This window comes from Protopterus annectens, chromosome 4.part0 (assembly GCF_019279795.1).
Source record: "Protopterus annectens isolate FY-2018-M chromosome 4.part0, PAN1.0, whole genome shotgun sequence".
Taxonomy (NCBI): Eukaryota; Metazoa; Chordata; order Ceratodontiformes; family Protopteridae; genus Protopterus; species Protopterus annectens.
In genome coordinates, this window is record NC_056733.1 from 1,325,788,400 (window position 1) to 1,325,810,569 (window position 22,170).

Sequence of the window (22,170 nt, forward strand, 5' to 3'; positions counted from 1 at the left end):
TTATTGTACCTCACCTATATATAGGTCTGATTTTTAACATTTAATCAGTGAGATAGAACATAACATTTCTGTCAAATATGTTAAACAGAGTATAGATATAATACTATATGAAAAGCCGAAAAGACCAACAACAACTATATGTATATTTAGTATAGACGCTTATTCCAGAGATACCACCTCGACACAGTAATGTGGTGACAAATTGTATTTGATATAGAGTGAGTGGAAGAAATCATGGTACTCTGCTTTGTGAAACTGTTTGCATAATGTGACTTTAAATGAGGAATAATTGTTTGTCCTTAATTACTGATTTATTACTGATTAGTATTTGGTCACTTTGTTAAGTTTTGAATTGAAGTAATTATAAATCAGTTTCTTATCAAGCACACCAAGGATAATCAGCTGGTATTCATACCTTCATTGAAATTTGCTTCAACACATTCTCAAAGCTGTTAGTAGCTTGATAGGATATAATTTTTGTTTATATTTGTAGGATAAGCATTACGAAATTCATAAGTGTACATCTTCCTTTTATATAATTTACACATTTTCTTGTCCACCAATTAGGAATTCACTTTTAATGACTTTTTGTTCCATTTTCACCTAATGGGAATATAATTATTTACTGCTCCTGAATTCTTAAAAACTAAAAGAAAATATAGCCAAGCTAGATTTTCCACTGTGTGATTCCTTAAAACCTCTTGTATTAGAGGTAACATGGGATATATGCAAATTACCCCTTAAGGACATCAGGTGTTTCGGCTGTATGGAAATTCTGAATGCCCATGACTTTTTTTTCCCTTTTTAAGTCTGCTATGGACAAATTCAGGCCAAAAAAGCCAAACCCCACTAGCTGTGGACATGCATAAAGCCACAAAGAATCATAGAAAATGATGAAGTTTATTTCACATGGGATCACCCAATATCAACAGTTCAAAAGACAGATGCTAGAAAACTGGATATAGTGGTCCGAAATCGTCACACCCAGTGACTACAGTGTCTTGCATACAGAGAGACACAAAGTCACAAAATACCTGGATCTACAGGCAGAAACGAGAGCCATGTAGAAGAAAGATACCCAGACAGTTCCAATAGTAGTAGGAGCAACAGGTCTTATAAAAAATAATTAACAAGCGTATTAAGATATGTTACCAATTCATGTAACACCGTATGAATTGCAAAAGGAGTCATTACTAGGCACATTGAGGGTGCTGCAAAGAGCACTTTTGGCTGACTTTTTGGCTGAGTGAAACAATACTAATTTCATGAACTTTAATCATAATTTGACTTAGGAGTGGGGTCCATTCCCTTCATGGTATTATAAACCCAAAAGACTTGGAGAAATTAAAAATGGCTGAAACACCTTTAGGGGTCATTTGCATATATCCAGGGGCGGCTCGTGCTATAGGACTGTGTGTGTGTATATAAAATGCCCCAGTTAACACATTGTGTGTGTCTGTAAAATGCCCCAGTTAACTTATAGTGGTGGGTGGACATCCTCAGGCTTGAACCCTGTATTTGGATGCAGGTGGCAAGGACCTGAATTCCCTACCCACCACTATTTGTAAAAACAAAATGCAGATTTTTGCCTCATATTTGTTCTGCTCCTCATAAAATCTGTGGTTTCTGTATCTTCATGTTTCCTTGCAAAGGTCTGTAGTGCAGTGGTGCACTGGTAGCATTGTTGCCTGACAGCTACGAGTTCTCTGGTTTGATTCTTGGCTGGGGTGCCTTCTGTGTGGAGTCTGCATGTCCTCCTGTCTCTTACAAAGATGTGTCTGGAGTGTTTCTCCCTGCTCTTCTGAAAGTTGGCTTTGTTTTGTTCCAAGTCAGACTAGTTTCCTGGTTAACAAATGTTTAAAAATAACAGGCATTTAAATTTCAGACTTCATATTCTTCAGAAAGTACATGGTAACACAAAACCTTTTATTTTAGCAATTGTCTAAGTTTATAACATGGATATTTGAAATTTGCCCATATTTTTGGGACTGTATTCCCCCATTATTGGCCTCGTCCAGGTATTTTGTGCTAAGGTTGAGAGCTATGGTGAGAACTGAATTCACTGAATGTTTGGGGGCTGTATTCCCCCCATTACTGGCTTTGTCCACATGTTTATTGCTAAGAGGTTGAGAGCTATGGTGAGAACTGAATTCACTGAATATGTTTGGCAGCTGTATTCCCACATTATTGGCTTTTTTCAGGTGTTTTTTGCTAAGAGGTTGGCAGCTATGGTGAGAACTGAATTCACTAAATGGTAGCCATTTAAGTTTTTGTCTTCCTCTGTTTCACAAAACAGCTGATATGGCATAGTGGTATGTTTCTCTGACTGTTTTGCACAGGGTCCCCTGGGTTTAAGACGTGGCAGTGAAATGTATGGTGATAACACAGCATTTTATTCGAGCAACTTTCCAACATTATACAAGCAATGTTTAAAATGTGTCCCTGGTGTTTGGGCTTTTGTCCTGCCCCCCGCCCAATAAATTTTGGCTTTTTCCAGATTTCTTGTGCTGCAAAGTTCAGAGATACAGCTGAGTGTCGAGTAGATTTTACAAGGAGCTGAGAGCTGCAGGGGAACAAAAGTTTAGTGCTGCTTATGCTAACTCTGCTTACATTGTTAATAGCACGACAGGTAGTGTATTTGATTTTGATGCAGAAGGCTGTGGGTTCTACTCCCACAGTAGGTAGATGCATTGCTGATACTGTACTGTGTTAAGAGGGTGGATGCTGCAGTCCTTTTTGGCAAAGATACCTAGTAACTATGAACCTGTTATCAGTTTGCCATCCATTCCCTATTGCGGTATTACTAGCTTAACATTTTTTTTAATGCATGCAACATAGGCAATTTATTCTTCAAGGGCAACAGGCACTTTAGATGAAACAATGACATATAAAGTTGTTTGCTAGCAGCAACCTATTTATTAGTTACAGATTTCTTTAATGTGGATTTTACTTTTTCAGAGATTGTGCATATTTACTGATATTGGTGGACTGTAGCAGGTTTAGTAGACTTTTTATGATCGTAATGTTCTGAATTGGGCAGTTTTGTCATTGGTGCATGCATTTTGTTTCATTGTTTACTGGAAAAATCTTCAAAACAATAAATTTAAAATGTCCTCTAACAACTGTATTGTATTGTACAAGCAATATAATGTAATACAGTCAGGAAGGTGTATCAAAGAGCATGTGTATGTTTCATGTTCAAGGGGCCTATGATTTTGAAAACAGCCCAGAGTTAATTTTTATCTGTAAGTGGCAAAGTGTATTTTCTTTGAATGTGGGTTTCAATGCATGTGAGTTTTAAGGGCAGAGAAGTTTTAATGCTAAGTCTATTTTCAGTGTGAGACTGCATTGTTTTGCTTAACAGATATCTATTAGGGTTTGTGCTGTAAAATGCAAAAAGAAACTTTCAAATGAAATCTAAATCATCACAGAAGTAAAGCAGTATGCACATTACAGTGTTTATGGTAAATGGGGCAAAATAACCAAGGAATGGGACGTTGGAATGGCTGCAGGAGGGAGGCTCCATTCGACCATGATTTTGTGAGGGGGGGGGGAAGAGTAGCAAACTCAGACAGCCCCGGTTGAACTATACCTCTCAGTTGTCCATATTTTTGCAGAAGGAATAGATATTTGCTTCTTATTTTTGGTTTGTTCCTCATAAAATTTGTGGTTTTCTAGCAAATCATTTAGGAATGAAGTCACTAAATGACAGACATTGAGTTTCAGACGTCATAACCTTCAGAAAAATGCATGCTAATGCAAGACCTGTTATTTTATCAACTGTCTTAAGTTTATACAAGAGCAATTTTTAGCAGTGTTTGCATGTTACCCCAATATATTTGGCCTTGTCCAGATTTCCTGCATTAAGAGGTTGAGAGGTACGTGCAAATTGCTTTGTAAAATTAGGAATATCCAAACCTCTCAATTGTCCCCAATTTTGTCTCAAAATGTTGCTCTCCCCTAATAATCCCTCCTCAAAATGGCAATTTTGGAAGAAAACTTGGAGGGTTTACAATTATATATAACTGTAATGATCAGAGTTATAGATTATTTTTATTTCAGAAATGCATGCAGATGCTCTTATTTTGTTAGCTGCTCAAGTTAACAGTGTTAATATTAAAAGGGTGTCCCTTTTTTGACAGGTTCCCAGCTGTATTGTGTGGCAACTATATTTTTGCATCACATTTTTGGTCTGTTTTTCATAAAATTGTGGTTTTCTGGCAAATTAGTGGCAAGTCATTAAAGATTGAAGTTAGAAAATAATGGCAGACGTTTGAGTTTCAGATTTCATACCCTTCAGAAAATTCGTACTAATGCAAGACCTACTACTGTTCTATTATCTAACTTAATAAGAGCAATATTTAAAAATTGCACTTATTTTTGGGCCTGTGTCCCACTTCTAGTTCTGTGTATGGCTTTGTCCAGATTTCTTGCTCTGAAGTTGAGAGGTATGAGTGTCAGAGCCATCACTGCCAGTCAGAGACATTTCAAATTGTGACATACTTGTTGCACCCCGCTCCCCATTGTAGTGGCTCTGGATGTGTCCAAGGAAGGCAAGGAGCAGTTATGCAGTGTAAGTGTGCAGAGTATTCCCCCATCCAAGGCAGACCACAAGTATGACTGTGGCTTTTCATCTGTCTTTGATTTTGCAGAATGTTCTGGTTTTCTGTCAGATATTTATACTGTTGATTTATGCTTCTTATTATTCAGGAAATGCATGCTGTCACAGTGCCCTGTTGCTCTGTTTAAGTAGCAATGATTTAATGAGCATCAGGTAAGCTTGTCAGAGATTGTAAGATGAAAGTAAGCTTTAATAAGCATACTGTTAAAGAATTACCAGCATTGAAAGCCTTTTTGTTGTTGCCATGCAGCGAATATTTACATAACTAGATAATGTATAAGCCTTGGGTATTGAAATGCATATGACAGTATTTGTAATAAAAGGACAGGATTACAGTATTTTCAGAAGCTCATTACATTTATTGGAGACTTGCAGTCATCTTTTGTTGGAGACTTGCAGTCATCTTTGCAGGCTTACCTGTAAACTAAACAGAATGCCAATCTATCATGTGTGGTCCATAACTTGTGCAGGAATCCTTTAAGCAATTTATCTTGAACTTGCTTCTTGTTTGCTGTTCATTTTTTACTTTGATCAGGTCTTCCTCATGAAACAAGTAGATAGTTGTGTCAGGCAGCAGGTCTTTTTTGGATAAGAAACATTTTTACAAGTGGGGGTATCACAGAGATTTCTACTTTCAGCATGTTACTTGGTAATTTTATAAAGCGGAATATAAATTATAATTAGAACTGCAGTGCAAGGAGTGGTGGTTTGAGTTGAGTGCTGCTTGTTTTTTTATACTTGATTTTGACTGGCATTCCAGTAATGAATTTAAAAAGTAATTTATTTTTTCATGCCTCACAACCGGTTTCCATCTGGATACTAAGTAAGCTGTCATGTAGCCAATGCATTGAAATATTTTTGTCTTCTACACTTCATTTTGTCTTAATTGGACTCTCGTAATGACTGTTTGGCACTCAGGGCAGCGTATTTAATTAAAGTTCCAATTGTTGTGGTTTTGAGCATAGCTCCACACCTTCTAGTTGGCCACACCCCTTCCCATTGGCTCCAGCCATTCAGCTGTCTCCTGCAGCCCTCCTTTAATTTGAAGTCACCAGCCGCCACTGCTAAGTGCAGTCTCAAGAGCTTTTGAAAAGAGGTTTATTGTACAATGTTGGGAAATAAGAAATGTTTCTTGCAGAAATGCAGAAAAGAAAGTTACAAATATTATTTCCAGCTTTCATTTCAATCCAGATAGCACAGTTTCAGGCTTTTTTCTAGATTTAGTCAGTAAACAAACATAAATTAGCTTCCTTCTAACAAAGGAAGAAAACAAACAATACTTGGCTTCTTTCTAAAGTTGCCCCCCCACCAAAAAAAAGGTACTTACAGATACCTTTCAACACACACCTCCAAACAGGTGTGCATAATTCTAACAGCTCTACAGGATATTTTCTATTCAAGTTTCAGTAATGCCTTCCAAACTGCTTTTGCCCTTCTCATATGACTCCCTGGACAGTCCACTTCTGAAACTGCTCTCTCAGCACACAAGTCAAGAATCTAATCTCTTTCAATGACAGTGGCCCTTACACATCCCAAGAGAACCTGCTCCGTATCAGTTGCCATGGACAGCTTCTCTTTATTTTGCCTCCCTGCTCAGTATTTCTCTGGAACTCTGCAGTTACCTTCCCTGATGCACTCATAGCAAATGCAGTACAGACAATAGATGTAATAACGCTACGAACACTAAGTTTGCCAAGCTCTGCAATCACTCTGCCACTATAACTATCTATCTATCTACCTACCTATCTAGCTATACACACACACACACACACACACACACACACACACACACACACACACACACACACACACACACACACACACACACACACACACACACACACACACACACACACACACACACACACACACACACACACACACACACACACGCATGTACACACACACACACACCTGCTGTATGTCTCTCAACAGCCAGACGGGAGCAATCCAGCCAGTGGCCACAACACCTACCTCCTGAAAGAATCCAGCCAGCGACCACAGCATCCACCCACCTTCTGAAAGAATCCAGCCAGCGACCTGAAGCAGCAATCCAGTGACCACAACACCTACCTCCTGAAAGAATCCAGCCAGCGACCTGAAGCAGCAATCCAGAGACCACAACACCTACCTCCTGAAAGAATCCAGCCAGCGACCTGAAGCAGCAATCCAGCGACCACAGCACCTACCTCCTGAAAGAATCCAGCCAGCAACCTGAAGCAGCAATCCAGCGACCACAACACCTACCTCCTGAAAGAATCCAGCCAGCGACCAAACCCGCCTGCGAAACAGAGCAATCCAGCCAGCCCACTCAATGAATGTCCCGCGATAGCAGCTCACCTCTCTTAGTCCTCATTGGGTAGCTTACCTCTCTCAGCCCTCATTGGGTCTGCCTGCAGCCGAAGCAGTCCGGACCTCCACTTCTGTGCTGTCGTTACCGCACTGATTCCTGGGTGCACTTGCAGCAATGATTGCTGGGTACATGTCTTTCTCTAGCCGGACTGCTGATAAAGGCAGTCTAACATCTTCAAATGCCTCTGCGCATGCGCAGAGGAGTTGGGACTCATGCTTTTTTTTTTTTTTTCTGTTTTGATTTTTAGTTTTAAAGATTTTTCTTTTGTGTTTTTGTAGGTGGGAGGGCTGCAGTCCGGCTGACATGTACCTAAAAATACAAGCATACCTTAGCAACATCAGAAATCTTCCATGCAGATAAATCTGAAGGAATATCAATCATCTGTATTCTACAAATACACAAGTTCTCTCACCTTCAAGTTCCCTAGCTACAATGTTACCTTGTTATGGTGTAGACTAATGCCTCTGAGAACAGTGAATATGCAAATGAGGTGTGAACTCGTTAGAATTGTTGAATCCCAAACTTTTGGATTTGTGTAACAGATGTAAGCAAAGTGTAGGCACTACCTCAGTCTTTGTTGCTCATGGATTGCAACTGTGAATGATTAGGGGGAGGGAGAAGGATTACACAACAATTCAGACTCCCTACCTGCAGTGAGTATGTCAGTCAGGATTCACTTACAAAATGTATAAGTAATTGTAGCAAGCTTTGAAGCACACATTTCCTATTTTAAGTACACTAATAGTCAAACTCTGCTTCCTTTAATGAAAAATGCATTTTACTGTCATGTAATATTGTCATATATTTTAAGGATAATGATACAAAAGGTCCTATAGACTGCTGAGAGTACAGCAAACATGAGAGAAGAATGAACACAATGTAAAGAGAAGACAGAGCTGCACTGGTACAAACAATACTCATAAATGGTTGTGTGATCACTCATCACACTAAATACATAAGCAACTTACGTAAAAAACAAATGAAAGTGTACAAGTATCATATGTCTTTATAATACTGTGGTGGAAATGGGACTTATATGCACAAAGATTTTCATTTTTATATGTTCAGTAGTTTAACAGTTCAAATTCAGAGTTACTTAGAAATCTGTAATGTGTGTTAAGATGTATTTTGTAATTCATTTTATTTCTTTTACCTTTTTTATAATATTAATATTTGCGCAGTGCACAGTTTAGTCCAAACATGGTGAAATGGATAAACACATTAAAATTTAATGTTAAATTACTTGGAAGAAAAAGACTGCATAAATTACAGCTGTGAATTAAGTGTGAGTATAGCACACCTGGTAAACAATATGAACCACACAGTATAGAGTATATGTCGATCATGGTTCAAGTCCCATATTTATCTTTTAATGTTGAAACCTAATAAACACTAGCTACCAGAGTAATGCATGTATATCTCTGCTTGTCACATTTGTGCATCACTTACCTTCATACAAACATGGTCTAATGGCCCAGACAGGAAACAGCCATTCTCAATTCCAAAAAGGATACAATGTTACCTCTTTTCCTTTACATTCTGTTAACCTGCTAAGCAGCGTTGAATGGTGGTGGCCAACACCTCCAGAGAGAAAGCAGGCAATAATCAGTTTCAAAATGGATACATTGTTGCATCTTTTTCTTACCATCACACAAACCTGCTAAGATGCATTGTGTTATGGTCAGCAAGCTTCCATGACACCTGCAGGTCCAGAATACCTGCAGACAGGAAGAAGACAGTAAACAATTTCAAAATGGATACATTGTATAATGTGTGCTTTGCCACCTCATAAACATACTAAGCAGCATTGTGCAGCAGTCAGCACACATACATAGTGATTAAAGTGAAAATATACAGCTGCTGCCTAGTTGTTTCTGTGACAGCAGTTGTAAGTAAAGAGTTATAGTATGAGTGAGAAGTAGGAATAATTAGCTGTAATGTGCAAGAGCACAGGATATCAGATATATATTGCATGTGTAACTGTGGGCATCAGTACAATTATGGCACTACAATTACACATTTATTTTCTGAACTTTCATTTTACATACACACATACATGGTTAAACACTCAACTCCTTAACCCTTTCACTCCGGAGTGGCTCAGAAAATGCTAACTGCTTACTTCCACCATAGGAACAACAGTGCAGCCTGAGCTTATTTAGAGATAATCCATTTGTAATATCATACAGAAAACAAATGTTCATAACTTTTTGACCATAAGAGGTAGACTAAAAATATAAAAGTGAAAGTTGTTCAGTAAACACTGACCTTTCCAACAGTGTAAATGTTGATAGTGTGTATGTAAGTCATTATTAAATATTTGCCAAGGAATGCTGATATTGTGCATATTTTTTACCTTTTTGGTGGAGAGGGGGAGTTACAATCATTGAATAATATTGTGACCAAGGGTATTTCTGTTAATGATGATGGGAGGCTTTTAAGCCTCAGGGGTTTTAATATTTTCAATTATTCTGACAAGGTTATCACACATGAACATTTTTCATTGGTAAAGAAAGGGATGAAATTTATCCCGATTAGAAAGGAAGATGTGTTCCGTACACTTTTGGAATTTATGAATTTTACAAGGAAGTTGTATCTAAAGTTTATTTTTAAGAATAATACTTACAATGGTAAGAGTGAGGGTGTGGATTTACCTCTCCAGTTTAAGAAAAAAAGTTGTTTTAACCCCCCCATTACACCCAGCTATAGCATCCTTTGAAGATATTTGTACACAAGAAATATTTAAGTTGTTCAACACAAGTAAAAGGGAACATTTTAACTTATCTGTCAGCGAAAGTAACATTTTGGACAACATTAGGGGCAACAAGAACATCAGAGTGATGAAGCCTGACAAGGGAGGTGGTATTGTTATTGTTAATAAAATGGACTACAACTGTCACATTTTAGCGATGTTACATGGTGAGGAGAAGTTTATTGTTTCCAAGAATGAAGTTAATATAGCCCAAAGAAGGATTGGTTTAATGTTGGATGACAGTTTATACCAGGATAGTATTAATGAAGCGATATATAATTATTTGGTCAACAAACATCCTTTAATACCCCTAGTCTTTGGAATTCCAAAGACACATAAGGACATTTTGGAACCCCCATACAGGCTCATCATCTCTTCCCGGTACAGTATGACATATTCACTGGGTATTTTTGTGGATAGGTTGGTGAGACAATCCTTGGTCCTAATAAAGTATATTATTAAAGACTCATGGGATTTCCTTACAAGGTTCAAGAAGGAATTGTACAATGACAATTGTTCTTTCACCACTATTGATGTGTGTGATCTTTTTACATCCATTCCTCATAGGATGAGTTTGGATTTATTCTATGGTGTCCTTAGGGAGGAAACAACATTGAACAATACATTATTAAACTTTGTTATGTTATGTATGGATATGATTTTCAAAAACAATTCTTTTTGCTTTGAGGGGGAACACTTCAAACAGAACCAAGGGGTGGCTATGGGTTCAAGTTGTGCCCCTTTATTTGCCAACTTGGTTATGTATAGTTGGGAAAAGAAGAACGTGTTTTGTACAGAATTCCAACAAAAGTGGTACATATACTTAAGGTTTTTGGACAATATCTTTATTTTATGGAAGAATGAAGGATATGGTGAATAGTTTTGTGACTATATTAATGATATATGTGATTATTTTAAATTTACTTCCAAGCATAATAATAAAGGGATTAATTATTTGGATGTGACTATTAGCAAAGATATTATGTTAAAAGAATTTTCCTCGACTATATATAGGAAACCCACATTTTCCAATGATTATGTGGAGAGAAGTATTGTCAAAGTCCAATTTATAAGAGTTTCTAGAATGTGTTCATCCTACAACTGTTTCATTAGGGAGATGAATGTATTGACCAACTTTTTTAAAGATAGAGGTTATCCCAAAAAATTGGTTCTGGAAGTGTATAACTTAGTGAAGGAAAATTGGGGTGTTAGGTGCATTCCCTTATTAGGGAACCCTATTGACAGCCCTGGAGTGACAACCACTTCCAATGTTTGTGAACAGTATGGTTTTACCTTATGGTTGTCTCAGTAAAAAGGTCAAGGATATTATGTGTAAGAATTGGGTTTTGTTTAGGACTAACAAGAAACTTCAGTCTATTACAGGTAATAATCCAAGTTTTGTGTTCAAAACCAATGTTAATTTAAAATTTTTGTTTGAACACCCAATTTTGCTCAAATGTGTTTCGGAAAAAGGTACCACTTGTTGTGGACATTGTAATCTTTGTAAATACATTTTAAAAGAACCGATATTGCATATTGGTGAATTTGGTTTATTGGTGAAGACAGTTGTGGGTAATTGTAGAACAAAGGGTTGTGTCTACTTGTCAGTTTGTCAGCACTGTTCTAATTTTTATATAGGAAAAACTGAAAGGATTCTCCATAGGAAAATTATGAACATATGTACGCCATTAGACAGAAAAACACTAACAATGCCCTATTTAAACATGTTGACAGTAGTGTGGGTTGTACACAGTTTTTATTTGGCATTTTAGAAATTGTGGTAATGAATTTTAGGGGGGTGATTGGGCTAACACACTTGAGAGAGCAGAAATGAAATGGCAAATAAGGTTAAACACTGCCCACACCCCTGGTATTAATGAATTTATTTCTATTATGCCTTTTTTAAAGTATAGAGCTTTAGAATTATGAATTGTGTACAGTTTAACAATTCATTATTTTTACTTTATGTAACACGTCATACATATGTTTTAGTAATACATACTGCTCCTGTGTTTTTAACTCATTAACTATGAGTTTTTGTATTAAGTGTTCTTATTGGTTATTCAATGTTATTTAAATGGAGTGTCTTAATTGTTCTGATGGTTTTGATGAAGTCCAGGCTTACTGGATTGAAGCGCTTGACCATTTTTATTATTTGGAATAAATTGAATTTGGAACGTCTTTTCCGCCTTCATTTTCATTTTGTACCACACCAGTTTGGCTAATAGGTGTTGCTTTTGGTTCCAGATATTCAACTCCTTAACCCTTTCACTCCAGAGCAGCTCAGAAAATGCTGCTTGCTTACGTCCACCATAGGAACAACAATGCAGCCTGAGCTTATTTAGAGATAATCCATTTGTAATATCATACAGAAAACAAATGTTCATAACTTTTTAACCATAAGAAGTAGACCAAAAATGTAAATGTGAAAGTTGTTCAGCAAACACTGATCTTTCTAACAGTGTAAATGTTGATAGTGTGTATGTAAGTCATTATTAAATATTTGCCAAGGAATGCTGATATTGTGCATATTTTTTACCTTTTTGGTACAACAAATCCCAATATATTGGTGAATGTATTATGTAGACCCATACAACTTTTAATTCATTTGTTTGTATGAATGTTAGTTTAAAATGATACCTTAACCATTACTGTGTAATTCTCTGTTACAGAGATATTCACAGACATATGATTAATATGATATTTCTCATAATTGATAAATAAACAAAGCATAATATCTCATCACCTGTAATAGACAGATACTATATACCAGTGTACAAGTTGTGTGGCTCACTGTCAGCTTCAAAATGATGCCTCATTTCTGTCATCACCATGCTCCCTTGAAAAGATATGGGCATAATAATGAGAAATATTGCGAATCTATAAATTTCATAATCCTACAAGATTAAACAAACTGTGATATCTGTGCATGTGTACAGCATACAGACACAGTTCTTTTTCCATGATGTAAGGAGTAATACTGTCTTCAAAGGAAGGTATTACTTGGGACATTGACATGCTTCCTTGCAAAGTTATTTACCAAAATATGTAAAAAAAATCATAATTTCCATAAACTAAGTCCTAAACAAACGTTGATAACTGTGCATGTGTACAGCATACAGACACATTTCTTTTACTATATTCTAACTATTACTGCTATCTTCAAAATGAGGCATTGCTTAGCACATTGACATGCTCCCTTGCAAAGTTATTTACCAAAAATGTAAAATGCATACGTTGTATAACCTTAGTCCTAAACAAATGTTGATATTTTTACTAGAAAAGCTCACCAGATTCTGCTACACTTTGCTGTGAAGGAAATGTTAATTTGATTTTTATTTGTTGTATTTTGTATTACGTTATTGCCTTTTTATATTTTGAATTCTGTGATTTGTTTTCTTTACCTTGTGTTTTACTTGTATTCTGCTTTTAACTGCATATTAAAACTTCAAAAGAGACCACAGCTCTGTCTCTTGTGGGTCAAGCAGAAATTAGAACTGATCAATGAAGGACTCATACATAAGGTAGAAGAGGTCACTTAAGGTTAATCATTTGTGAACTAAGGGGTGGAGCTAGGAACTAAACCTTCTATTTAAGGGGTAAAATAAAACATTTCAGAGCTTTACTAGAAAAGCTCACCAGACTCTGCTACACTTTGCTGTGAAGGAAAGGTTAGTTTGCTTTTTTTTGTTGTATTTTGTATTACTTTATTGCCTTTTTATATTTTGAATACTGTGATTTGTTTTCTTTACCTTGAGTTTTACTTGTATTCTGCTTTTAACTGCATATTAAAACTTCAAAAAAGACCACAGCTCTGTCTCTTGTGAGTCAGGCAGAATTTTTTTCCCACCCACTACCCGCTTACTGTCGTGTTCTTAAATGCCAGTGTCTTTCTAGTTGCCTGCCTCCTATGTTAATTTGACCATATATCTCATCTCCTCTCTGCCTTCACTAGCTTGTGTGAGTAAGTACAAAATTATCATTTTGTGAAATCACTCCCCTTCAACTATTTAAATTTATTGGCCATCCTACTGCATTTCATAGTACCAGAATACAAAAGTGACCACCCTCTTTCAATCTATCTTGCTGTTTTAAAAATAGTGACTCTCCACTAAAACTTAACTTTTTAGACAGGTAAAACTTAAGTTACCTACTTTCCCATCTAACTTTTCTAGTGCAAACTGCAGTGTTTAGGATAAACCATTTTTTTCATCTTACCTTTAAGCATCCCTGTGACTAGCACTTGCTCTAATACCTGCTGGAAATCACTAGGAAGCCTTAAACCAATACAAGCACTCAACTCTCCATGTTAATGAGGAGCAATTAATCGTAGGCACTAAACACCCTATAATTGCAAAGGACCTTGCTAAGGCAAGGGAAAACAGCTCCTGTACTTTACAAAAAAAGCACCAAACCAGGCATTTCCAAGAGTCAGCTTCCAGTGATTTCTCCTATCTACTTGGTGAATCTGGGCATTCTGGGGCAATGCAGCAATTGCCTCATGTACCCAGACAACCCTCTCCTCCTATGACCCAACACTACAACCTGTGAGAGATGCACTTACATAGCCAAACTGGAAGCAAAGCTCTCTTCACCCATGATTGTGCTAGAGAGTCAAGAGGAGAAGGTTAACACCCGCACTACACCTCAAGCAACACATAGCCCTTCTAAACCCACACCACCAACACCCGCACATAGCAACATTAAATCCACATATGGGGAGGCCCTTAACTATAACCTTCCCAAGCAACAAGGACCTCTGAAGCTGAAATGCAAACAAACACCAATCACAACCAAAGTGTCACATAGCTCACAACACCAGTGTGCCACCCAGCAACAGCCCCTAAAGCAAGACAACGTACCTAACACTTTAGTCATAGGTGACTTTATAGTCAGGCACACTGATATCTCACTCACCAGGCTGAACAAGGAGAAAATTACAGTCAGCTGCCTGCTGGATGCCAGGATCTGCCACATAACGCATGCACTCAAGTCACTCCACAACAAGTACAAATATCACTCTGTCATTGTCTATGTTGGAGTGAATGACTTGAGCCATACCTCCTTGGACTACATGATAAGGTACATGGAAGAGCTTTTGGATCATGTGGGCCAGGCAGGTATGACCCTAGCCCTGAGTAGCATCTTGCTTTCATCCAGAATGCTACCACAATATAAGGACAAAATGATTGACTTCAACAATTGGCTAAGCTTCTGGTGTCATTCAAAGGGGATTCAGTATCTGTCTGCCTGGGATGACATGATCGACAGACCACGATGCTTTGCAAGAGATGGTCTGCACCTGTCGCCCTGGGATTCAGGTTACTGGCTAAGGCTCTTGCCAACCCTATAGTGCCATTTTTAGGCAAAGTTCAAAGGACAAAACCACCATCATAACAGGTACAAGCATGCAAATTCTGAAGGTAATGCTATTCAATGCTATAAGTCAAAACCTCAAAATGCACTCTCTCAAGGCACTCTTAAAAATGGAGAACATCAGTATCTGTGCAGTAAATGAGACCTGGTTCAAGGCTCCAGAGAGCACCCCTGCAATACCAGGCTACACCTCTTACCACACTTTTCAGCCACCAAACCAGGACCGAAACACTAAAGGTAGAGGAGTGTCCATATTCACCGAGGATGTTCACACCACCAGGCTATTTGTCCAACACAAGGCATCTGAAATTCTCCAGGTGCAACTAACACTAGGTAAGACTGCAATCCAAATTGTAGCTTGCTACAGATCCCCAACCATGCCCCAAGATTCTCATTACACCTTTCTAAACATACTGGAAAATATTAAGATACAACCAAATACACTAATACTGGGTGATTTCAACTACCCTGTCATTAACTGGGAAAACTACTCATGTACCAACACCTTTGCCCAACGGTTCTTGGAAATCATAAATTCCAATGCCCTAGATGAACTAATCCATAGTCCCACCAGGGGCTCCAATATCCTAGACCTAGTTATTACCAACATGGGAAATTGATGCTCCACACCTATGGATACCCTCTTGTTGGTCAGGTCTGACCATAAGCTAATCACCCTTAACATCCACATCTCACCTCCACCCCCCAGTAAGGAAACCTCCATAAAAAACTTCTCCAAAGCCAACTTCATGCTACTCAAGTCAGAAGTGACAAATTTCGACACCCATGCAGACGGAAATTGAAAGTTCGGCTGCTGAATCCTACACTAAGGCACTGTACGAGCACATCCACTCATGCATGAATCATGCCATCCCAAATAGAACCAAGATGCTCTCCTCCAAAAAAAGGAAGCCAAACTGGTGGTCTCCTGCCATAAATAAACTTTACAACTAAAGAAAGAATCTGTTACAGAAAAGAGGAAAATCCCAGGATGCAAAAAACTCCCTTACCAGCCTCAGTAAGAAGCTGAGATCCCTCATAAAATCCTCCAAAGCTAGTTATGAAAATAAAATTGCCAAAGATTCCAAAGACAACCACAAGGCATTCTATAGTTATGTCAAGAATCTAAATGGCAATGCTCAGATAAGCTCTGAGCTACAACAGAATGGCATTAAATATACTGATTCCAAGGATATTGCCAATATCCTGGCAGATAAATTCAGTGCCAACTTCACACCCCTCTCACCCCCTAAACATCCAAACTCAATATTGGAAGATTGCCAAATTCCAGTAATAATGGCCACACACATAAAAAACGCACTCTCCAAAGCTAAGAATACAGCATCCATGAGACCAGATGACATCCGGGGTTGTGTATTACATGAACTACAAAATGAACTGGCACCTCACCTAAGTGTCATGTTTAATCATAGCCTCACCTCAGGATTCATGCCCACTGAGTGGAGCACAGCAACAGTTATCCCACTCCACAAGGGGGGCTCCACCTTGGATCCCAGGAACTACCTCCCAATCAGTCTGACAAGCCTGATCTGCAAGGCCATGGAACATATTATCATGGAGCTTATAAACAAAGACATCTGCAACCTTCAAACACTGGACCCCACCCAGTTTGGGTTTGTGAAGAGCCGATCTTGTCTCCTGAACCTGATTGACTTCTTCAAATCAGTCTCCAGAGCCATGGACGAGGGTAAGGTGGTCCACACAGCCTATCTTGACCTCATCAAGGCCTTTGACACCCCCCCCTGGAATCATAGATAGACTTACTAATATGAGCATTAATCCCTACATCATCCGATGGGTTGCCAACTGGCTTATTGACAGAACCCACACTGTAAAAGTAGCCGACTCCAAATCCAGCTCCAAACAAGTGAAAAGAGGAGTACCTCAGGGTTCAGTCCTGGGACGGCTCTCATTTGGCATCTACTTCTCTGAAGTACAGGCCAACATTAAGGGACTCTAGCTAACAAAGTTTGCAGATGACTATAAGCTGGGAGCCATTATTGAATCCCCAAATGATGTGGATACTCTACAAAAGGGCCTTACAGAAACAGATGCTTGGTGCCAGAGCCATGGGTGCAAGTTCAATGCCAAGAAATGTATAGTTATCCCCTTTGGGAAAAACATGTACCTGTGAATTACCACATAGATGGCAGTACATTAAACACCAAATGTGTGATAAGAGACTTAGGGACACAGCTGGACAATGGTCTCACCTTCGATAACCACATTGCCACAACAGTCAGGAAATCTTTCTATGTGGCACACCTCATCACTAAGGGCTTTTCATCCAGAAAAAAGGAGGTCATTGTCCCACTGTACTCATCCCTCATTACACCCATTATAGAATACAATGCCCCATTTGGTATGTACCTCTCAAGACATCTGCAACAACTGGAAAGGCACAGAAATACCTCACTAAAAGAATCACAAGCCTAAAGCAGATGCCCTATGCTGACCACCTTAAAAAACTCCAGCTATACTCTGTTGCATATCGGCTACTCAGAGGCGATCTCTGCTTAACATACCAGGCCATGTCAAATCCAGAGCTGTTGGACATGCTACACAAATAAATCCCAATCCCTCAGAGCCACATCCTCCAGAGATCTAAACCTTGTCATCACAATAAACAAAACATGCTGGAGGGATAGGTTCCTGACCCAGAGACTTCCCAGACTCTGGAATAGACTGCCCATACATTTCAAGCAGAGCGCCTCTTTGGCCATCTTCAAAAGGATCCTTGACAATTGGATTGGAGAAAGTAAATTCACCCGGGGGATCACATAAGTCACCCTGCTAGACAGGGGTCCAGGGAAGTAAATAGTGTGGGAAGAAATAGCCAGGAAATTGTTATGGCTAGGCTTGTATAGGCCCTAGGGCCGATAGCCTAGTACCAACCTATGAACCTATGAACGTATGAACCTATATCTGTACATGTGTACAGCATACAGACATAGTTCTTTTACCATGTTCTAACTATTACTACTGTCTTCAAAATGAAGTATTACTTAGCACATTGACATGCTCCCTTGCAAATTTATTTACCAAAATATGAAAAAAAAATCATAATTTTCATAACCTTAGTTCTAAACAAACTTTGATATCTGTACATATGTGCAGCATACAAACATAGTTCTTTTATCATGTTGTAAGGACTAACACTGTGTTAGTCTCACTTGGCACAATTACATGCTCCCTAGCAAAGTTATTTATGGAAATAATGAAACAAATCATAATTTTCTTAACTGAAGTCCTAAACAAAAGATGATATCAGTACATTTGTCCAGCATACAGACACAGTTCTTTTCCATCCTGTAACTACTAATACTGCCTTCAAAATGAGGTATTACTTATCCTGATGACATGTTCCCTGATAAAGATATTTAGCAAAATATAAAAAAAAGCATAATTCTCATAAGCATGGTCCTAAACATACAGTGATATCTGGTCATGTGTATGGCATACAAATACAGTTCTTTGTATATCTTGCAAGTACTAATACTGTCTTCAAAATGAGCTACTACTTTGCATGCTGACATGTTCCCTGACAAAAGTTATACGCCAAATATGAAACAACATCATAATTCTCATAACTGAACTCATAAACATAATGTGATATTGGTACATTTGTCCAGCACACAGATACATGTTCTTTTTCCATCCTGTACCTAATAATATTGCCTTCAAAGTAACGTATTACTTACCCTGATGACATGTTCCCTGACAAAGTTATCTAGCACAATAGGAAAAGAAATCATAACTCTCATAACCATAATTGTAACCAAATTGTGACGTGTGCAGGATGGTTATTTACATATTTTCTTGTACATAGCACCCTCCTCTAACAGTTGTTCTTACTCAACATGTTTACCATCTCCCTACCACACTTATTTGCCAAACTAGGAAAAACTAAGAAAAATATCATAATTTGCATAACACAATTCATAATTAAATGGTTATCTGTACCTGCACACAGCATACAGATAGTTCTTTTACAATCTGAAAATGAAATGTTACTCAGCAGTTCTTTTCCTGTGTCATCAGTAGTGACAATGGTGTTCATAAAATATAACAACAGAGTTTCTTACATACTCGTCCTACTTGGTCATGCCTCTTTAACATTCATTCTCACTAGCTGCATGTTACCAATATAACATGCATAACTGTCATCATGTCATTGTGGAGGTCAGTCAAGAACAAGGCAATGCCATCCTCAGTTAGATGAACACCATTGATTCTGAAAAGGTGAACATCTTCTGTGATTATGCTGTCATGGCAGATTGTTGATCCACTGACCCTGTGCATCAAGCCATGCATGAACCCATTCTGTAAATGTCTGGCCTTGTGTGCTGCCCATTGACTGTTTGCTGTTTTCCATATCTGTTGAGGAATTATGTCAGACCACACAAAATGACAACATGGCCACAATGACTGCAGGTGTTCAGAAATTGTTCTAACTTGAAACTGTAGCCTTCCGAGTGGGTGAGTGATTACATCATTCCCTCCAATGTGCAGCACAAGAATGTCAGGCTCAGGGAAGATGGAACGCTTCTCTTCCAAGAACTGCAGGAGTCCACTCCAGTGCATACCTCTTCTTGCAATCCAGTATACCTTCACACTAGATGTAGGGAAGCTCAAGTTGTAGTGGTTTTCACTCTGTGAGGCATGGGTGTCAGCCCAGTGAATGTAGGAATTGCCACACACCCACACTGTCACTTGTCATTCGCCTCCTCGTGAAGCCATGTCACCATCACAAAGTGGACACGCCTGCACAGGAAAGAAATGCAAATAGGTTACTGATGATGTTTGAGGGATTTATTGCATTACTACAACACGTGTATGTATATAATGTTCATTACCATGTTTGTCTGTTCATATCTTCACTGCAATCCACATAGGCATTATTCTTTGGGTTTTTTGTTTGCAAAGATGATGCAGAGGTACATACCTAACAACCTGAAAATCAGCAAGTCACACACACTATCAGATTTGTAGTAGACAGGTCACATGTAAAGAGGAAAAGCAGGGCAAGGACTGCCACTCCACTAATGAACCCAGGACAGGCATGGGACTTCAGTAACACTCGAGGGCATCTGATGTGTTGGATAACTGTGCTGGATATCCACTGCTGATATACCACTGCTGTCTCACAACCTCCTTCAGTGTCAGCAGTGTGCCTTACCTCTGCCTTTTCTCTATACATGTGTCCATTCAGCAATGGACATAAGGGATCAAGGAGGGAAGAAAGGTACTATTTGCTGCACTGACCTATATACATTTACTGTACCAGAGTAGAGGGAGAGTGAAAGGGCAGATCGCAAAGGAAGAAGATGTACCTAGACTCCTTTTGCCTCTGCCTTTTCTCTTTACATGTGTCCATTCAGCAATGGACATAAGGGATCAATGAGGGAAGTAATGTACTATTTGCTGCCCTGACCTATGTACATTTACTGTACCAGAGTGGAGAGAGAGTGAAAGGGCACATCGCAGTGGCCTTTTAGGAAGGGACTGAAGGCATCATAGTGGCACTGTGGAGCCATGCATGTACTGAAAAGCAGCCCAGTGGGACTGAGCTGAAGAGTCTCCAAGTTCCACACTGCCATCCAGGATGATCCTAACATTCAAGGTCTCTTTGTGTGCCACCCACTAATGCACACACCATCAGATTGACAGTAGGCAGAAATCACTGTGAACAGATACATTCTTACCTTAGCTGAAATAACTGCATGGGTGAAAACTGACAAGAGGCTACAGACAGGGCACATGTAGAGAAAAAGGATGGTAAGGACTGCCTCTCCACTAATGAATCCAGGACAGGCATGGAACTTCAGTGGCACTCGAGGGCATCTGATGTGTCCAATACCTTTGCTGGCTATCTGCTCAGACTGCTTATACCACTATGTCTCACTACCTCCTTCAGTGTCAGCAATCTGCCTTACCTCTGCTTTTTTTCTTTATGTGCCATTCAGCAATGGACATAAAGGACCAAGGAGGGAAGTAATGTACTATTTGCTGCCCTGATCTACATACATTTACTGTACCAGAGTGGAGGGACAATGAAAGGGCACATCACAAAAGAAGAAGACGTACCTTGACTCTTTCTTCCTCTGTCTTTTCTGTTTACATATGTCCATTCACAATGGACATAAAGAATCAAGGAGGGAAGTAATGTACTACTTGCTGGCATAGGAATACACACCTTGTTTTTTCTTGTACATCACACTATGTGCCTTCCCTGCTGTCATCAATGCACAATATCTTTATGGCCATGATACTCACTGAAGGATTCAACACACAGGTTGATCTTGCAAGTCGGGCATCCCCATGATGGCTCAGCATGTTTACCCTTTCTGGCACAGTTTTTGCATATTGATTTCCACTATTTCACCAGAAAGTGTGATCCATGCACAAATTGGATCACGGGCTCTGGGATAGTAATCTTGGTGCATCTTTTCCTCTTCTTATAACTGGCAAGAAGGTGCAAGCCTAGGTTCCTTTGAAACTATAACTGTGTTGCTGGAATAGGACATCCAGAGCATGACAGTTGCTGGTGGCTGTTTCTTTCATGGAATATAATGAAAGCATTTACTATGGACACATCCCATAATACCCAGAACAAGTACAGCCACCATTTTTGGGCCTTTCTGGCAGTGGGATACTGTGTCCTGAGATGATCTGCTTGGTCCACCCCATTCATGTAAGTGTCATATATGTTTACAACTGGTGGACACGGGACCACTGTCTTTGTTCCATCATGCTTTCTCTTGTGTGTGCTGGAGACTGACAAGGTTGGTTTACTGTTAGTTGACAGGAAGAATACCGGGTTGCTATCCTTCCATTCAGTAGCCAGCAGTGGTCCAGTCTGCAACTGCTTGTAGTACCCTTGAGGTGCTTTTCCAATGGCCTGTCTGTTGAATGTTAGAGGTCATCCTTATCAATTGGTGTGCTGCTTGAAATGGAAAGTCAGGCATGGTTCAGTGATGGTGCTCTCTCATCATTGTCAGTAGCAACTGTATTGCATGAACTTGTTATTGAAGTACTAACAGACGT